The 21,605-nt window shown below is 40.8% G+C and overlaps 1 long non-coding RNA gene across 2 annotated transcripts in view; it reads right to left on the bottom strand.

The window, feature by feature from the left end:
- LOC307213479 overlaps positions 1 to 21,605 on the bottom strand; it is a 115,251-nt gene that overhangs the window by 52,260 nt on the left and 41,386 nt on the right. Inside the window, exon 3 of one of the 2 annotated variants that reach the window (XR_013837529.1) lies at positions 19,716 to 20,574. The exons of the other annotated variant lie outside the window; for it this stretch is intronic. This is a non-coding gene — a long non-coding RNA (uncharacterized lncRNA). Of the gene's footprint in view, positions 1 to 19,715; positions 20,575 to 21,605 lie in introns of those variants that run through there. 2 annotated transcript variants of the gene reach the window in all.

A 21,605-nucleotide genomic window follows, 5' to 3' on the forward strand; every position in this document is an offset into this window, starting at 1 on the left:
CTTTAAGCACCGGGCAAAAACACCCCTTTTTAACCAGGCCTTTGGTTGACCTGATTGACACCCTATACCCTTTTAAAATGTGACTCTTTTTGGGGGGGGATGGGGTGTTATTGGGTTATTGTTTTTGGCACTTATTTTTATTTTATACATTGTGATCTTTTCTGTGAACTGCCCTGAGGCCTCTGGGTACAGGGCAGTATATAAATCCAATAAATAAATAATAAACAAACAACATTGTGAAGATGGTCTACTGAGTCCAGCCACTGGTTGCCCCAGGTGAAATTCCACCTTGAAAGCCTTGCTCTTCTTTCTTGCCCCAGACCCCTTTTGCTTGCTCACGATGCAACGGCTGCCGCTCCAGTGGTGCAGCAATCAACCAATAGCTTTAATGCTCTCAGAGACATTTACTGCATGGACGGCAGAGAAACTGGTGCAATCATATGCTGGGAAACTGCTTATATTGGATAGCAGGAAATGTTTTAGGAAATAATACCACTTTATTTCTACCGAGATTTTGCTGTCCATTTGCAATTGCTTCGTAGCATTTATTTTATTTTATTTTTTTATCACTTACTGTTTTCAGGAGATTATTTACAGCATGCATTTATAGATGTGAAGATAATTTCTCTAAGTATGCCATAAAAGGGAGGGAAAGTCGATGAATCTGAGAATGTATAATTTGCAACCATAATGTAATTGACATTTGGGTTAAGATAATATGGAAAGTTGTTTTGCTTGTGGATATACAGCCAGAGGGAAATACTGCTGACAACTGGCCTTTGGTGCCTGAATTCTTTGAATACAGCATTGTGCTAAATTCCTACCTCATTAAATCAGCTGTTTAGCTGCACTCATAGTTACTACAGCAGCGCAGGACAACATCCCCGATGTTGCCTGTAAAACCTTGTAAGGCAAACAAGATGCCTAAACCATGATGTGTAACATAATACAAAAGTCAAGCCAGTCACATTCTTGACTATGTAAGTAAATTTCTGGATTCCTTTATAGATCAAAGTGTTCCAAAGCTGGATTTTTGTTCTCTCTCTCTCTCTCTCTCTCTCTCTCTCTCTCCATTTGTTTTAAGCCCAGTGTTGGCATTGTAGGATGCAAGCAGCTTTCCCCAAAAGTCCAAATAGCATTTAAAAATAGTTTGGAGGAGTTCCTTATGTAAGAGGAGTTCACATTCCACCACCGCTGCACTACAGACGTAGAAAACAGGATTTAAGTGTTCTCTTCAAAAGAACGAGGCCGGCCAATGTTATTAAACTGCTGTTCCTGGAATCTTCCATTCACGTACAGGTTAAATATCACCAGCCTAGAGAAAGTATGAGAAAAGGTCATGCTGTGTTCCCATCTGTGCATCAGATTTGGCCAGAGCAAAGGCAAAGAAGAAGAAGAAGAAGAAGAAGAAGAAGAAGAAGAAGAAGAAGAAGAAGAAGAAGAAGAAGAAAGAGCTATGGCAGGCTAAACATGAATAGGTACACTGTGTGTGTGTGTGTGTGTGTGTGTGTGTGTGTGTGTGTTGCTGGCTTTGATTGTTCAATAGGTAAAAAAAGGTAAAGGACCCCGGACAGTGAAGTGCAGTCAAAGGTGATTATGGGCTTGTGGTGCTCATCTCGCTTTCAGGCCGAGGGAGCTGGTGTTTGTCCACTTGCACTTTGACGTGCTTTCAAACTGCTAGGTTGGCAGGAGCTGGGACAGAGCAACAGGAGCTCACCCCATTGCACCATTGCAGGGATTCGAACCACCAACCTTCCGATTAGCAAGCCCAAGAGGCTCAGTGGTTTAGACCACAGCGCCACCCTTGTCCCGCTTGATTGTTCAATAAAGCCCTCCTGGCAGTGCTGAATTTCGGGGAGATGCATTTAGCAGCAACCAGGGAAAAATTGTCTTTTATGGTGGCACCCTCACTGTGGAATCACCTCCCTCTTGATCTCAGACAGGTACTCATTGTCGGAACTGGGGGTGGAAACCAGCTGGCTTGATCCCAGCTGGAGCATCTCCCTTCTTAGCCTTGCCACTGCAAAGAGCCATCAGTTATCCTCCTCCGACTTGTATCTGTGACTCCAGCTATTTAGCAGGAGCACACATTTCCTCAGCAGTGTAAACTGCACAACAGATCAGGCTCAAGGCATAGATACTATACTAAACTATGCATTTGTTATACATAAATCAGAACAGAGAAAAACATGGCCTCTCTCCTTGACATTCTTCTCAGAGAGGGAGAAAACAAAAGCAATACAGAGCGGATGTTCCGCTCACGGGACTCCAGCAATCTGTGCTAAAATGTAAACAGACATTTGACATGCAATAATCCCACACATCTGCAGTGCGGGAGGAGTGTAATCCCAACACTCATATTATTGCTGTTCTAGTGTTTTTATTTTTGTACCTAGGCTTTTTCTGGTACTCAAAGGGAGCCCACAGCATTTCACTACCTGAGGAAAAATGGGAAGGTGCCATTTCCTGCCCGCCCCATCCCCCCACCACCGAAGCCTTCCAGTGAGATTTCGTGACCATTCCATAAGATCTTGCTGAAGCCAATGCTGCCATTTTTCACTTCTGGTGTGTCAGCAAGGGCAGGAGGAGTGTCCCCCACCCATGTTGGCTGCCTCAGTCTGCCTCATGAGTGATAGATTGTACCATGCTGGTACTGCCTTGTGATATCATATGAAAGGTAGTATAAAAATGGTGAGGTAAATAAATAATAGGAAGTAAGTGTGAATATTGAAATAGCTCATGAGCATCTGAACAGGATTGAATTACATTTTACTCCCTCCATCTGAAATGCCTGGTCTTGCATTGAATGTGGTATTGGCAATGTAAGACCAGATGAAAGAGCTGTGGTATCATAACTGATTTACAGCTCGTGAAACTTGGGTTCTGTGCGTGGTTGAGGGTTGGCACTGCAGGAGACTAAGACTTGCATGCCTTTAACAGTGATGTGGTAGGCATTGCTAGTATGCAATTATGGGGAAAGCTTCAACTCTTGATATTCTGCCTGTTGGGCATCTTATTACTTGTGTGTGAGCCCTGATTTATTTTTGGATAAATCCCATCTGCAAAAGAAGGTACACATTTGCATATGATGTAAAGTGTATGCAAATGTTATGTAAATGTGTGTCTTCTTTTGCAAGTGCAGCAGAGTGCAGCAATCCACACACAACATACTGGGCCCAAAAAATCCTGTTTGGCACCCCTGAACACAAAAGAACGCACCATATTGTGTTCACAAATTATACATAATCAACAGTGAAATAAAATTGTCATCAACGGTTGACGACACATCATGCTTCCTGTAAGTATTTTCAGCAAGAATCACATGGAAGTCAGTGCAGCAATAAATATCCAGCAGGCTTTCATTTCAGCCTGAGACTTCTCAGCCATTTATAGGTATTGCAAAGTTCATCTCCTGTTTGGTGGTATTATGCACAGGATGCAAATATTTCAATCATTCGACAAGTGCTTTCTGTGGCCACTTGAAATCATTTGCCATTCATGGGAACAGAGAGGAGATGACCTCCACAAAAGTGATGCAAGCAGAGCCATCAGTGTGAAATCATTTTGTAATACTTGAGCTTCTTCCGAAATTGAATGAAGATCAATCAAGGCAATAATGCATCGCTGGTGGTATCAATTTCAAATATATTCAGAAGGAAAGCAGATATATGAACTTGTAGGCATGGTGCCCAGAAATGACAAAGTCCGCTACGATAAAGAAAATATTGTCAGGAAGACATTTTCCTTCTGTCTCCACCATTCAACTCTTATCAAATATTTTTCTTCCTTCTTAATTACATAGTCACAGCTGAAAATGTGACTATGGATTTTCCAGGGTGGGCTAATCACTTTGGCCATGGGATAAGCATCATTAGCAGGCACTGAAACATCAGTTTAAAACATCCGTACTTGGTGCCCCAGACAGAGGTCTAGTTCTAGCATATGTATTAGAGGCAGCACAGCATGTCTAGGATTCCAGTGTCTTCTTTTGTAGTCTGCACTCTGCGGGTTCTTGTTAAAAAAAATTAAAATACAACCCTGTATCTGACAGCAGATATGAAGGAACAATCTGTATGTGGCAACTGTAATATAGTTTAGTAATGGTTTTAATAGTTATTATTACATCTCTATTCTCTCTTCCAAGAATCTCACTGTTGTGTGCCTTTCCACAACAACCCTGTGAGGTAGGTTAGGCTGCAAGACAGTGGATGCTCAAGATCACCCAGTGAGCTTCATGGCTGAGTGGGGATTTGAACCCTGACCTACCAGGTTCTAGTCCAACACATCACAATCACATTTTAATGGCAAATTCCTTTCTAAATTAGAATCAAGTTTCAGTCTCAAAATCCAGAGTTCACAGCTAAAATCTTTGCTGAATATTTTGTGAACTACCCTCTCAATGAAATTATTTGATATTGGGATGCTGGAGTCACTAGCACTGTGAAGAAGCAAGATGCTACTTTAGGCTTTTAGACATTTTTCATAACACTGCAGATGGATTCAGAATGGATCCAAAATGGGCATCACTGCTGAATTTAATGTCCACTTAGTTCCAATAAATGATGGGTTTAAGAGAAGAGTAGGGTAGTTGTGACTGAAGATTGTTCAGTCTGAAGTAGGGTTAGATGCATATTTCCATTTTACTTTTTATCATTTCATTATTCCCCATTTCCACATCAGATGATCATCATTTACAAAATCATTTTCACGTGCATTTCATGAAATGCAATTTTACCTTAAATACACATTTTTGCAAAATATTTCCTGTAATATAATGTATTCATGGTCATTATGTTTATTCTTTTGTGCATACTTTCCCCGAATATATAATGCCTTTTTTGGTTGTGAACTGACTTCCAAAATTCGGAAAACTGCAAATTTCAAAGGACAGCAGTATTTTAGTTTGCATATTGATAGGTTGATTGAAAGATTGATTGAATAAACAAACATTTGTTCATATTAGTTGAGAAGCATGAATTGGGGAACTGAACAAATGTCTATCTCATTACTAATTCCCGGCCAGGGAAACATGGTGGAAAACACAAAAAGCAGAAATGGAAGAAAATTAAGAAGATCTGTATTATCCATAAACTTTACCTCCTCTGGCTAATTTAGACTTTTTCTTAGGTCAGCCAGAAACAACAGGTTTTTCCCCTGGTGAGAGGTTATTGAATGAAAATAATAAACAGAAGTGCATAAATAGCTCTTGGTAGTTTGTAATATCAGATAGCAAGCTCAGTTATGTAGATAAACAGTGCTACTATTTTATAAAGGACACGATGAGCTAACAGTATTCCTACAATTTTAGCTTTCATGTTAAATCTCGAAAGTAGCTGCTATTCATTTGAATTCATTAGCAACTGATTTTTTTTTTACTGAAAATAGAAATTAACAAAATGATTTTAATCACAGGCAAGCCCGGAAAGATAGTTAAATTTAAGCAAGTCAATTATTAACCTACAAGTAATTAGCTTTCTCAATTTTTAGAACATCTTCCTATTAAATATGATCTATGAAATCTATATAGCTATTAAAAATTATGTAAAATAATGTGGGTGTAGTACAAAGGAAATGGTAACTAATTGCATAAGACTCTTTTCCGAAGAAATGTAAGTCATTAAAGTGTGTTGAACTCTTTATATAGAATAATGCTTCCTAATTAAAATGTAACATGGAAAGTATGAAAGGATTTACAAACAATTGATTCAGTACACTTATTTACTGTAGTCTTCAAATATTATATATTTCCCAGTGTAGTAGTCCAAATACCATAGGGTTGCCATTAACAAAACCGCCCAAATTGTTGAGGTGATTTTAAGCTTTTGGAACTGTTTCCACCAAGGGCATATGAACCCTTGAAGCTATACTCCCATTTACTAGGTCCTTTTCATTCTCTCTTCACACATATTCCTACACTGAAAGAGCAGCCAGAGAAACACAACCTTTCTAACCTAGTTTTAAACTGCCCTATATGTGACTTGAGAAAACTTCAGAGCTGGACTAAGACATCTTGCTGCAGCACATGATATAAGAGTATGCATTAAGATCCCTGGCAAGGTCATGGAACAAATGAGCACAGCTCTTGGACTGCATCTTCATACTGCTGCACTGAACCCTCTAAAAACAGTGCTGCTGCGAAGAGACTGCATAGAAGACTTAAGTTTTATACGTTTGCATGCTGCCATGCAGTTGTTCCACATATGGCGTATGTGCCCGGTATCTCCAGATACACTGTTAACAAGGTCCACATCTCCCCATAGGAACCAACCTGGATCTTTCAATCATCATATTTTTTTTTTTCAAATGATATTTATTATAGTTTCAAATAATACACAAAAACCAAGAAATAAAAAAGAAAAAGAAAAGAGCAAAAAAGAAAAGACAAAATTAAAAAAAAAAGTTCAACATTTAGAATCCTAATTTTCAATAGCTTTCTTCCGCGACTTCCCCTCGCCTCCCCTTCTTGTATTCCATGTCCACATATTTATTCAACAAGTTCTTATCCCTAATTTTTAACCCTAATTTATTATTATACTTAATTCAATTTATATATCAAGTTTTAACTTATATACATTAATCATTATGCTTGAAGACTTTTACTAAGGTCGACCCAATTTCCCTTACACGAATTCCCCTATAACAAAGCAAAGAAGAAAAAACAGTAAAAGAATCAAAATATGTTTGTACACCCTTCAGATTCCCCAAACCCCTCCCTCCCTTTCCCGGTTTCAATCCCTAAACCATTGTCCATTAGTCCATCTGGTATCAGCCTGGATTCCTCACGTCAGAGGCTCTTAATTCCCTCTCAGCTCCTATCTGCCGGTTTTTTTGATAATCCTTTGTGTTAACCACCAGATCTCGGAAGGGCTCTGTCCCAGAAATGTCCATGTTCCTTCCAGCCAGGCCTCCATATTTAAAGGTGGAACTCAAAACTTGTTCCTTAATCCTTTTAGGTCCAAATGTCCCAAAATCTTCAGATCTCCACAGAGGGAGATCTTTCCATTCCTCCTTCTTCAATTCAAAACAAATTTTCATCATCCAGTCCTTTTTTTCTTTTATATCCATCTTGACAGGCCTCCGGCTCTCCTTTGCCTTCTGCACCTTTTCAGCCCCTCCTTCCTGCTGCTCCTGTTCAACAAATATCTCTTTCTCCACTTCCTCAAATTTCCCAGATTTTTTTTCTTGTTCAGCTGCCTGGACTGTAGACAAAACATGACTTTGCTCTACCAATTTTCTCACGAGAAAGGCAACCTCATCCAGATCAGCTAATATCTTCCGGCCAATTTCCATTCTTGTAGTGTCCCTGAACCCCCTCTAGAGGGATTCTGGTTATTAAGTATTCCTTACACTTCCAGCCCAACAGTCCAGTTAACTTGTTTCAATTCTTCTTTATTTTCAACAGTTTATCGCTATATTGTAGCAAATATAACCAGCAAGAACGTCAGAAACAAAGTTCTCTATTTTCTCCCACTTTGACAGCTAATTTGACAGCTGTCAAAGTCTTCTATGTCTCCTCAGCAGGCTCCTCTCGCGGATCACTCCCGGGTTTCGGGGGGGGGAGCTTTAGCTCTCAAAGTTGGCTCTTATCTTCCAGCACAATTACTTATACAGTCCATCCGTGTAATTAATAATTTAATCCAATAAAAATGAGATAATCTCTCGACCTTAATTATTTAATCCTTGCTTCAGATTGTCTACAAGGCAGGGGAGACGGACTTCCTTTTTGCACCTCCCCCGCTCGTGCCGAATCCAAGAAAAATTTTAGTCCATTATCCAAATTTCCAAATTACTCACGGGTTGTTGAGATTTTAGTCCAAATTTTCAGAAAAAGAAGTCAGCGCTCTCCATCGAATGGCATGCGGCTTCGCTTGGCAGGGGAAGCAGAAGACTCACAGCACCGCGCCGCTCCCCGTCCCCCGCTCGGCAGCCTTTAAAAAGGCTCCTTCGCAGGTCGGGGGGGCGCAAACGGTGCCCGCCGAGTCACCAGGTCCACGGGCTTCCACGCCCGTAGTTTTTGAGGGTCCCTGCGTCGCCGGCGCGGCAGGACCCAACCCCTGTCGAGCAGATTCCCTCCGGAGCTTGGAGGGAATCCGCCATTCGGCTGTGGCGCCAACCCGGAAGTCCCTTTCAATCATCATATGAGGCCTTTCTCCATCTGGAGAGTGTCAACACAAGAACAGGCCTTTTCCCCACTTGTGGAATACTCTCCTCAGAGAGGCTCACCTGGTGCCTTCATTACATATCTTTGGTGCCAAGCAAAAACATTCCTCTTCTACTAGGCCCAGTGCTTTTTTTTCTTCCTAAAAAAAATATTTAGGGGTACTATCATTTTGACTCAAGAAAGCCACCATTTTATAGTTCAAATCGGGGGAAATAAATAAAGTAAATGGACAAAAGTACAAAGATTCACAAAATGTTTAGCGGTATGCGTACCTCTGCATCCTTTCAGAAAAAAAGCACTGCCTAGGCCTTTGGCTAACTAAACAAGCAGTGGCCTTTTAAAATGTGTGTGAGAGAGAGGGGGTGGGGAGCAAAGGAGAGGGAGATGGTTTTGTTTCTTAATGTGGAATGTATTTTGTGCTTTTATACTGTAAAGCACCCTGTGAGGCTCAGATGAAGGGCGGTATAGAAACTTCTTCTTCTTCATTTAATTATATCTAGATCAGCCTTTCCTAAGATGCTAGACTCCCAACTCCCATCAACCCCAGCCAACATAGCCAAAAGGTCAAGGATGATGGGAGTTGTAGTCCAGCACCATCTGGCAGCCCCAGGATGGGAGAGGCTGCTCTGGATTGGCCTGCCATTTACTCTCTGATGTTACTACAGAATTCCTCTCTGATGAGGAGAATTCTGTACTAACTACGGTTTCTAGATCAATCAAAAAGGAAGCCTCACATAGACTGCGTTGTAGCAATCCAACCTCGAGGCCACAAATGCCTGAACTACTGTGGTCAAGCTCTCCTGGTCAACAGTACCAGGTGCTGCAGATAAAAGGAGCTTCTTTGAGAGCCAGTGTGGTGTAGTGGTTAAGAGTGGTAGTCTCGTAACCTGGTGAACTGGGTTTGCGTCCCCGCACTTCCACATGCAGCTGCTGGGTGACCTTGGGCCAGTCACACTTCTTTGAAGTCTCTCAGCCCCACTCACCTCACAGAGTGCTTGTTGTGGGGGAGGAAGGGAAAGGAGAATGTTAGCCGCTTTGAGACTCCTGAAGGGGAGTGAAAGGCGGGATATCAAATCCAAACTACTACTACTCTTCTTCTTCCTCTTCTTCTTCTTCTTCTTCTTCTTCTTCTTCTAGCTACCAGTGGCAAAGCTGAACCCAGAAGCACTCTCAGACTGTGTGCCTGCTCCTTCAGGGGGTGTGCAACCTCATCCAGAGCAGGCAACTGACCAATTTCTCAGACGCAGAAACAACTCACCCATGATGCCCCTATCTTGCCAGAATTGGAGTTTAGGTTATTTTCTCTCATCCATCTCAGCACTGCATCCAGGTAATGTTATGGGGCATGGGTTCCTGCCCTCAAAGGTTCTTGAGAGATAATGAAGAACCTTCATTTGATGTTTGGGTCTCAACTGACAGATGAGGGCAAAGCATCCAATGAGATAGGCTGGCCAGATCCAGGACAGTGTGTGCAGATCCCACCACTTAACACCTTGCTAAGTAGCTTAGAAGCTGTAAAGCTGAGGAGAGCTTCACCTTTCCTGCCTGCAAGGAACTCTTTGTGTCTTTAGCACAAAGTCTATATGTTTTGCTTGCTTTGATGAAATGGGAGAAAGATTCTCTGGAGTTCTTAAAAAGATATGTAGGGATTTCCTTAGCTCAGAATGACATTGGAATCTTTGACTGCAAAAGATTCTACCTCAATTCCACAATGAGGAACTTTCAAACCCCTTCAGCCCATGAAACCATGATTTTTCTTAAATTATAGTATAAACAATTATCATTACTATAGCATGTAATTATTCACTTTATTATTATAATGCTCTTTAACATGACAGCATAGGAAGAGACCTTCTTCCAAGGCTCCCCAATATCTTTGTCAGAGGTCCTTCCCATCACCACCTACCACAGCATATGCCAACCTGGTGCCCTCCAGATGTTTTGAACTACAACTCCCATCAGCCTCAGCCAGCTCACATAACAGGTCAGCATAGGTTGACTACCAGATCCCTTTGTCTAATAAACTAAGTTCCTTAGTTCTGAGATCCAGATGCGGTTTTAGGACACTGGTGGAGATTGTTGCCCTATTCATAAGCCATGTACGATCACAATAGAACTGTAACTTGTAGTTTTGAAGACTGAATTGTGATTAGATCTGAATCGCATTTTGTTTCAAGAATCAGCTCTGCTAAGCTATGCTTCATCTAGTTGGTGAGGATAGTTCATCACATTTCTGTTGTCCATTCTGATCATTCCTTGCTGTTAAAGAGATCTCTGTTCTCGGGCTGCCCACCTTTAAATCTCACCAATGATAAAAGAGACATCATCTATCTTTAACTCTCCCATCCCATGTTTGCTCATTGCAGCACTATCTTATCCCATTGAAGCCCAAGCAAAGTTCTCACTGACTATAATGGAGTGGATTACACCCTACTGTGCTCATTTCTCCAGATACAAACCAGGTGAGCACAAGTAGCAGGAAAGTCTTGACCCCCTTTGCTTCTTTTTATACATATTTTCTTTAGTAAATTGATGATGGAGGGAAGGTTGTATAACTGCTTTTTACTAGCCACCAAATTCAATTAAAAGCCTCTCGTCTCAGATATTTGTATAATGTGTGAACCTTTTCCCAGAGTACTGCAAGCTGCAAATGAAATTGGATAATGAATTTGTCTTCAGATGTAGCTGACTGAACCTTTTTTTTAAAAAAAAAAACCTTTAAAAATAGAGCGAGTGAAGGGGGGAGAGGGAGAGATTGATGAATCTAACTGGCTACTCTAGGGAGCAGAATGACTGCTGTGTAGTGTCACACAGCTACTAATCCTTCAGAATCAAGTGGAACAGCATTGGAGAGAAAAAGAGACTGAAACAGAAGCCTTTCATGTCTGACTTCATAGGTCATCCACCCCATGCTATGTGCTTTTTTCCTGTGAATCTCTCAGCTAAGTACTTCCAGCAACAGCAGTTCAAGAACACTGAACAAGAAAAATCAACAAAGTACAAGACACAATGAACCATCTAGAAATACCACTTAGCTGGCACACTGCAAAACCCAGCACTGGTAGCAGCTCTCTTTGCTGTAAACAACTCATTACAGCATCCATTTTGAACAAAACGGGGAGCGTTCAAGACTCACCATCCTTGAGAATCATACATAATAAGACTAGAGTTAAATTTCGCAGGAGAAAATTAGGTCTACATAAAATATAGATTGTCAGATTATGAGACAGGAAATGTTCCCTGCTGGAAATCCTGCACTGCCACTACTAGTCAGCTGTAGACAATACTGGACCAATTGTTTGACTCTGTTTGAAGTAGCTTCCTTATTGTAGCATTGCTTTGTTCCCATGTAGTATGCATGTTCTGTTTCTTTTAGCCTCCTTTTCTCTGTTGCTACAGGCTTGCAGGTTTCTGGGTCATAGTTAATCATGCAAATTTTTTGAATAATGATCATCATTAGATGAGACTGGACACCAGGTGTGGTATCCACTTGGGCCGTGTAACCCCTGTGTGGCAAAGTAATACAAGCACAGTACCATTTGTGTGATCAGATTTCTAATCCATTTTGCTCTGCTCCTCCTTGCTGGAGTGGAGCAAATGGCAAAAAATAAGAACTTGCGCTATCTTAGACATGTAGCCCACAATGGAAAGCGTTTGCTTGCCATCTACCCTCAAATGGTATAAGGCAGCTTCCTATTTTCATGTCTAAAGGACCAATATGAAATTACTTGGGTGCTTCGACAGTGAGATAAAGCCCTCTTCCATGGACCTCCACTATCTGAGATGTGGTAGTTGAGTACATGGAATAAATCTGCTCCCTGGCCCCCACCATCTGACTTTGCTTGCACACCTTCAGACCTTGATTCATTAAAAAGTCTGCATTTTCAAATGTTCAATTGTGTGCCCAACTTCTGCACTTAGCTAGTTCTGTTCCTTGGAGAAGACGACACCAAGCCCCACTGGATCCTTGGGGTGGAGAACCTGTGGCCCTTCTGATGTTGCTAGACTACCAGTACCATGAACCATGCTGACTGGGGCTGGTGGGAGTTGGGAGTCTAGCAATATCTGGACAGGCTCAAGTTCCCCATGTGTTGTGCAAGGCTGCCCCCTGCCCCAGTCCAACAGCATTTTACAGTGCGATAAACCAAGCTCCCCCAACCTGCTACCCCCCAATGTGTTGGACTACAACTCTCATCATCCCTGACCCTAGGTATTGTTGGCTGGGGCTTTAGTCCAAAACAGCTAAAAGGCACCAGGTTGCAAAAGACTGCGGGAAACTGAGGCAGAACCAAATTCTCACTCAGTTAAAGACTCAAGATGTGGAAGACTCTTATTACCCATATAGGAATGAGCTAGCAAAAATAATTTTTGTTAATGACTGCATTGTTTAAATTGCTGTTGTAAATTATATCAAATTATTTGCAAAATCTTCAAACAGCTTTACAAAGGATTTTATCTTAGTCCTATCAAATGTTCTCACTTTCAGGAGTATAGATTGTTATCGCCTTTTTTCACTTTTTTGTTCTAGCAAATAATTCCTTCTGTCTTCGGCTCTCGATTTTGTCCTTATCATCACCCTCACTAACACATTAATGAAAGTCATATTAACTCTTTTTTCTTTTATTTGTATTCACTTTACTGAAAAACTTGCCTTTGATCTGCATCGAGTTGCACTAATGATTTTGCCACAAACAAAATCACATTATGCTGTTAGCAGATTTAAATGTTAATAACTTATGGTTGATCAAACCACACTGACAAAAAGCCCAGCCAGTGGAATTTTCAGCCACGGAATACTTGTAATAAATTTATTAAACGTTAAGGGAGCTAATTAATGAATACTGTATCAGAATTATAGATGAATAATGGCTTGACTATCTTGAAGAAACAGGTCATTAATAAAGTTTGCATGTGGTTTCTGATGAACATGAGGAAATTTTAAACAGAAAAAGTTAAGGTTACTGTTTAGGGGTTAAGGTAAGGTATCCAATTGTCTATGTTGTTGTTTTACTTTTATGCTTTTACTTTTGTTGTTGTTGTTACTTTTGTTATTTAACAATGAATTGATTTCCTTTCCTATCTCCTACATTACATAAACCAGACATATCTAATTTCACATGAGTAAAATATATATATAGCAATATCAAACATCAACTTCTATTTTGAAATGTCTCTATTTTGTTTTGGTGCCCCTACTTTGCAGGTGTCCTAAACACACGTTTAATTTCCCTATAGGGTAATCCAAGGCATCACCATTCCCTTTTGGCTTCTTCTGAATGAAAACAACAAAGAGGAAAAATAAAATAAACACCACACAAACAGTATCCCTCCATAATCTCAGGGTTTAAAAGGACAGTTTGGGAACTGAGGCAGAACCTAAAAACACTGAATTCTCCAGGATGACAAAGAACACCAGGCCAGCATACAGCAGCCAACTGACCTTATCTCACTTTTGTGGGATATTTAAAACACAGTCAAACCAACAGTTCATGTTTTGCTAGATAAGCACCTGATAGGAGCTGAAGTTCAGAGTTTTCCTGTAAGCTTGCTAGACATAATTCTGTGAGAGACACTCCCACTGTGCACTGACAAGGGGTAGGGCGTAGCTATATATTCTCCTACCTGCCTGGGCACACCCCTTTCCTCTTTCCATCTCTTTCTGTTCTGCCAACAATGTGAGAACATCTGCCATGTCTGAGCTCCACATTTTAAGCTAGAATCAAGTATGTCTTTGTAACTGAATTAACATTTTAAGCCTGCTTGAACAAAGCTGCTGTATCTGTTACTCTTCAACAGGTATTCCGAATGAGTAAATGGTATTTTTACATTTTACTGTTGTTGTTTTAATGAGGAGATAAGGGGTAAATATCAGGAAAATCCAGTCTGCCTTAAAGCATCCTGGATTACTTAAACTAAAAAGCTAAAACTAGCCTATATAAACTTCCTTTTAAGTTGCAGAGGGATGGCACTGCTGAACTCACAAACATAAGGAAAGAAGGCTAATATCTAATAAATATATCCTCTACTAGCCTTTATTCACATCCCAACATTTTTCATATACTCTCAGTCCTAGTCCATGTCTTTTTGTGATTGTGAAAGTTTTAAGGGGGTATCAGACACATTTTCTCTCTCTCTCTCTCTCCCTCCCTCCCTCCCTCTCTCTCTCTCCCACACACCCAGATGCCTGGGAATCACAAGATGGGAGAATAATGTTGCACTCAGGTCCTGCTTGCTTGCAGGCTTCCTATAGGCATTTGGTTTGGTGCCGCGAAAACAGAATGCTCAGCTAGATCCAGGAGGGCTCTTTTAAGAGGAGCCTCTTCTTAAGGAGCAATAGCAGCAAGGAAAAAGCTGGCACTGGAAAAGGAAAGTCTCTTGCTCCCCATTTGCTGCATTGAAAGTGCTGCTCTCATGTTGCCTACAGTAGCCCGGAGGTAAGGCCAGCTCCATTAGCATCTTCTAGAATTACTGCAGAACACAATTAAGAAAAATTGTAATAACAAGGAGTAAACATAAATGAAAATGAAGCACAATGCACATCTCTAATTATGCTGATTTGTCCTGGTTCCTTCCCACTGGCTTTGGGAACCAGACTCAACTTCCTAGCAGGAGAAGCAGCAGTAATAGGAAATAACAGCTCACTCATTAAACTAAATATTTGAAGATGATCTGCGGGCTGCTACATTAGCATATCTTGCTATAGAATTTATTATCATTTTAGGTTTTTTTATCAGGGCTCGTATTCCATTTGTTGAAGAATGCATAAGCAAGCAAGAAAATGAAACTAAGCATCCATTTTTAAAATTGTTGTTTTCACTAAACCATTCCTGGGCGTTTTGTTTTTTTTGTTTGTTTGTTTGTTTTTTACTTTGATGGTTAACTTTTCATGCTGCCCCTCATCCCACTTCTGGTGGTTTTCATCTGAATTTGACCTTGCTTAAAAGAACAGTACATGTTTCATATTCCATTTTTTTTTATCCCACAGCTTTAATATATAGCATCATAGCTATTTGCCATATACATCATGCAAGCAATGATAAATCTCTTCCGGAAAGATCAAGGCTGGCTAATTTCTTTAGTGTTTGGTTTGGTCTCTTTCTTGCATTAACAGCAGCCATTGTCCTACCCTACTGGTAGAGCTGTCAGAGGACAATCCTGTTGGAAGAAGTCTTCTGTTTCAAATGCTGTCCACTGAAAGCCTGTTTTCAAGACAATGAGCCACAATAAGGTGGATCAGGGCCCTTGAAGTTTCCTATCTTTTCCAAGTACTGAGTGGGCACATATAGCACCTGGTCACAGAAATACTTAAAATGGTGAAATGTATTTCTGTTGAAATTACAGGCATTACATTACTTCTTAATTCTCATATCTACATATAAATTAGCATATGCAAATAGCTCCCCAACTGGAAGTGCATTCTAGTACAGGATATGAGGAATATGAGTTTGGATTTGATATTCCGCCTTTCACTCCCTTTAAGGAGTCTCAAAGTGGCTAACATTCTCCTTTCCCTTCCTCCCCCACAACAAACACTCTGTGAGGTGAGTGGGGCTGAGAGATTTCAAAGAAGTGTGACTGGCCCAAGGTCACCCAGCAGCTGCATGTGGAGGAGCGAAGACGCAAACCCGGTTCACCAGATTTCGAGACTACCGCTCTTAACCACTACACCACACTGGCTCTCCAAAACTGGGGACAGGGGCATGGCATTCACTTTGGGTTCAACTATTTGTAATGAGTGCAAAGTGAGCTATCTTATCAGCCATGTGGGGGGAGTTATGTAAGGGGGTATCCACACCAACATCAGTCTCTGGGAAGTGCAACTCATGCATACCTCCCTTCCTTTTTAAAAAAAAGATATTATGCAATTTAGACTTCTAAAACATTGGATGCTCCAGTTCATATTTTGTTTTTCATCCCTCTTCTGCAAGGCTGATAAGCACAGAAGATTTTAAGGTATACAAGCTGGGGTCCTTCTCAGCTTGTATACCTTAAAAGGTATTTCTGTTGCATGTTTGAACAGCACCAATTGCCCAAACACCATCATGTTCTACTTCAAGCAGCATTCACAGCCCTCATTTGTGCATACAGAGTAAAAAGATGAGGTGGCAAGTTAGTTTGGTTATTTTGAAGCCAACAGAGATTATTTTTACATTCGTGTCATTTAGTGAGCACTTGGGCCCTTATCCCAGTACCCTGGAAGTAATTTCCATTACAATCAATGGGCTTTATTTCCAATGAATGTGTTCAAGCCTGGGATGTTAAATGTTAAGGATCTCCACCTTACTTGTTACTATTATTAATTATAATGCATTTCAAAATTCTATACACTGAGTCCGCTTTTGTGCCTGAATTCTTTTCCTTTTCCTTTTAAACCACACTGACACACAGAAACAGGCTCATGCAACTTGACTGATATTGCATATTTGTGCAGTCTATTGTGCTGGGCAATCTATTTATGGCATAATGGAAAAGAAGAACTAGACTGATGGGAGGTGAGTGCCTGGCAGTTGCAGATGCAATCTCACAATCAATATTCCAGTCATGAACAATCTGACAAAATGCAGTAAAAACAAGGATGTACAGGCTTGTGTTATTTTGTTATGAACCAGGACATTCAAAAGCAGCCTAAGGAAGGAGAAAACCCAACTCCCAATGAATTCTAAAGAAATCAGGCTGCTTAATCCACTCCCCAACCCAGAAAGCAAAATCTCAATGCATTCTTTTTGAATTCCAGTCGAGGTATATTCCTCTGTGATTATCTTTTGCACAATTCAGGGAGAACAGGATACTAAGCATGGACCTGTGAAATCTGGGTTCAATCCAACCATTTTAAAAATTGACTTTGTAGTTGAGATAGCTCCTTCCTCTCCTGTGCTGCTATGGGAGCCTTAGTAAGTTTATTTACAAATATGTCCTAATGATTCAAAGGTTTGGCCACATATGTAGCTCATTGCTGTACATACTTACACAGATATAAGAAATTGTGCAAAAGATTGCAGCCTTAAATACAACTCCTTTTTCCATAAAATGAGAACACTGGCCTACTTTGCAAGTTTATTGTTTGAAAGAATAAAAAAAAATTAAATCTTTTTGTAAGCTGAACAGCAATAAAGATATGCCATTATCCAACATATTCCTCGGGAGAGGAAAAGCATTTCAATTCTACCTTTCAGTTGACTTTAAACTTGTCAAGATCTGTCAATACTGCTGTCAATGTCATGATGACCTTGTTTTTCGGCATCCAAATAATACAGTTAACACACACTTTTACATTGCTCTGACCATATGAACAGTTAGATGGGAAAATATAATTTAGAGCTCTGGAATAACAGCTTTTCGGTAACTGGTTTAAAACTCCTTCTGATCTATCAGTGTGGGAGTCTGATCTTAGGTAATGCAAAGCTGAGATATTTCAAATGCAAATGAGTATTCTCAGCAAAGTAAGTTTTACAGTAATACTACAAAGCAATGCAATCAGACCGATGAGATGGAAGTCATCGGAGGTCATCTGCTGGAAGAAAGCAGGCCTATAAATGCAGGCAGCAGATCTCCAGAGAGCAACTTGAACAGCCTCCCACAAGGTGGCTCCCCCTAGTTTCATCTTTCACTTCCATTTCATAGATAGAGCACCCTGTAGAACATTCATCTCAGACACTATGCATGCAAGTGAATTGCCCATTCAGGAAAATATCCATAGATATAAGGACCTCCCCCCCCCCCCCCAGTTCCCTTACCATTCATTTATTCACAGTAGTCAAGGTGGCCAACCCAGAAGGATATATTTGTCTGTGATGAATGGAGCTGGTGATAAGTGTAGTCCAAAGCATATGAAGCCAACCAGGATGGAGAAGGAAGGACTTAGGGTATCTTTCCCATTGTGGGAATGTTTAGGAAATGACCCTGATGACTTCTTCCCCTATAGTTGGTTCTAAGATGGAGTAGGAAGATCTTTTTTCTAACTTCTTTTAGTCATTAATAGCTGTACTAAATCAACAACTCAGCAGGGATAAGGCAATTTTCTTTCTTGACGAAACCTTTGCTTTCATTGCTCTCTGAAAGCAAGACAAGGTCTATTAAAATAACATTAAGGGAAGAGCTGCCAGCTCAAATTAGGAAAGTTTCAAACATCTTGAAACAGAGGGGGGGATATGATTAACAGGCTGATCGGATAAGTAAGGAGGAGGAACAACTAGCATGAACAACCTTCGTGCTTAATTATATCTTCCTTCCTCTCTTTCAGTTTAGCTGCTTTAATTACATGTGTTTCGGAATATAAACATATGTTCATTGTGCACACACATTCACACTCTTTATTATAATGGGCATCGCCTCAATTTTGTTTTGTTTTTAACCCAACAACTCTAAAGCTTCATTCTATTGCCTTCCCACCCACCCAAAAAAATGCATGTGCCAGAAAAATAAGCATTTTGAAAGACAGTTACAACCTAACTCTGAACACCCACACTTAAATCGAATGCACACAAGGCTAAAAGTGTGCAAGACAGAGTCCCTGATGATTTTGCTTCCTTCTCCACCCTGAGAAAAGGCAGAGATCGGCCATCCTAGAAGGGGGCAGCATTCAAGGGGTCAGTGGATGCAGTGGTGGAGAACAGGTAGGGCCATGTCTAGTGTGCATCCCGGGGGCATGGTGCGCACCCTGGGGCGTGGCACGCCACCCACAGGGGTGTGGTGGCCAGCAGGGGGGGGCAGCCACAATGGCACCCCACCGGGATTGTGGTGCTGGGGGCAGTGCGCTCCCCTTGCCCCCTTCTTCCTCCGCCAGTGAGTGGATGGACAGGGCCCACCAACCTGAAATTATGAACAGAGGTCTGACATTGGTGAAATAGATCCAGTGCTGGATCCCACCACTCTGATGGTGACAGCTCCTCCAATGCTGTGGTCCAACTGATGGGGCTCTCGTGTCAAAAAGGCTAAGAAGGAAACTGCTGGCATCCAAATGACCCCAAGCCCTTCCAATACCTTGCCATGCCTCCACCAATCAGAGAGAAATTTGGAAATGCTTCTGAGCATGTCTAAACCTCTGTCCCCCACTAAAAGAAATTGCTTTTGTGTAATTGGAGACACTCCAATTTGAGTGTTCCTCTGGGGCCCCCCCTTCTGCTCTGCTGCGCACACACACAAACATCCTTAGGATTTCCTAAAACTAAGGCTGCAAAAATAAGTGTCTATGTTATGTTGCAGTGCTAAGCACTGAAATCAACTGAATCCACCTCAATCAAAAAGAAATTGAATCTATTTCCAGCTAAATTATCAGACCACAGCCAAAGGTCATCTAGCCCAACCTCCTGCCAAACAATATTTTCCTGTAGTCAATTGAGTGAGAGAATGGACAGGCTGGAGAATAATGCTGTGCTCACAGTTGGAGGTACTGTCTTCAGATTCAGAGCAGCATTGTGGCAACCATTTTCAGTGCCAGGACTCAGCTCTGTAGTATACAGACCTGAAACAAAGATTTTTTAATATATATATTTATTAAGTTTTACATAACAAATTTAAATTCAAACAAATCATCCACATCATCATTTAGGATTCCACTGACTTCCCTCCACCCTTCATATGTGGTGGATGTGCAAGATAACAAAAGCATTCTGGGAAATCATTTACCATAAACAAAGATTTCTTTTGAAAATGTGCAGAGTGCAGTTTCCTCCTAAATGAGGCACTATTGTAGGGCAGGTTTTCAGATCAGAGATTGCACCTTTCTTACAAGGTTCAGAGCTTCAAAACAACTGTCTTTTGTTAACACACCATTTAAGAATATGAAACCAATTCTGGTACACTGCTGGTTTTTGTGCCTTGTCATGGAATTTGTTCCTCTCCAGGCTCTATGCCCCTGCCACCCACTTTTCTTTTCAATGTGGGCTTGAGCTCAACTTTGAGCAATAGATTCCTGCATTGCAGGGGGTTGGTCTAAATGACTCTCGTGGTCCCTTCCAGCTCTAATGTTCTGTGATTTTATGATTCTGCCTTAAACCAAAAGGTGGTGGTGGTTGTTGTTGAAAATTCCTGAGGCCACAGTATTTGATTCAGAACTACAGGCTTCCTAGAATACTATGTTAACTAATTTAATAAAACACTGCCAGTCATCCAAAGAGCTCATATCAGCAATCTCCTCTTCCTCATAACCACTGAAACAGTCACTGCCCCAGTAGCTTCATGTCCAAGCAAGGATCTGAGCTTACATTTCCCAGTGCAAGTCCCACACCCCACCCACTAAATTTCCTTGCCTCTTGAGGCTTCTGTGTTGCTGGTATATATGTTAATGTAACATAGTTTTGGCCCCTTGATCTTTTCCTTATGAATGAATGTCTTCAACACATGTGTGTTTATGTTGAAATCAATTCCAGTTATCAAACACAATAAACCCAGTAAGTGTTCCAGAAAAACATATTCTGGCAAAAGAAAAAGAAAGGAATTTGTTAGATTGTTGATTTTCTTCCCCATCTCCTGCAGGCTGAAGACTTCAAAAAAAAAAAAGAAAGAAAGAAAGAAAGAGAAAAAGAAAAAGAAAAAAGGTTACAAAACATTGCTATTTTTTAAGATCCTTAAAACTCAAGAGCGGCTTCCGTCACCACCTGACAGAAGAGAGGCACACATTTTCAATCTGTTGGAAATAATTGTGTGGAAAAACTCATTCGGTGGCTTCCAGACAAAATCCAATCAGTGTAATGGTTTTTGAGAACGAGGAACTGTATTCACATTTCATTCATGTAAAGAATGAGATAATAGAGGACTTTCATGGTGGATGAGCACCCTGCAGGTAGTGCAGTTTGCTATACTGTATGCAGGACCTTGCTGGGTCCATCGCATAAAGAAAAATCTCTCTTAATTTGTCCCCATCCCTCAGGCATCAAATACATTTTCTTCCAAAATGAATGGACTGAAGCAAGGATTGACAGCATTTGCACTTCAATGAGATTCCCTGTGAATGACAGCTCTGTTGCTTTGGGAAAACCAGCTGTGATTCTAGCATTCCTTTAATGCAATAAAATTGATGTAACCTGCCGATACCTGGGTCCTTGTCATGAAACCTGGGTAATTATTTCCTAAATCAAAAAAGAGGGAGAGAAAAGGGCTTTTCACATTCACCGTGCTCACTGTCTTCAGCTAATAAAAGGTTTAATTGAAAGCTAATAATTTCAAATCCAGCACAGCAGAATTAAGGCCTCTAAAAGTAGCATCACGTTCACTCCAAGTACTGCTACTCTAGCTCAAGTTGCCTGAGATTTTCATTTTGAACAGTGTTCCTTTGCCCCTTGTAGCAATTTATTCTTTTCAGACACAATAAGCCTGCAACTTGTATGGGGGTTACCATAACCTCCAACATTTCTCCAATGAAAATAGGGACTTCCTAAGGAAAAGTGGGACATTCTGGCATCAAATCACAAACCAGAACAGCTTATCTAAATAAGCTGAAAAATAG

This window comes from Podarcis cretensis, assembly GCF_951804945.1.
Source record: "Podarcis cretensis genome assembly, chromosome: 3".
Lineage (NCBI taxonomy): Eukaryota > Metazoa > Chordata > Lepidosauria > Squamata > Lacertidae > Podarcis > Podarcis cretensis.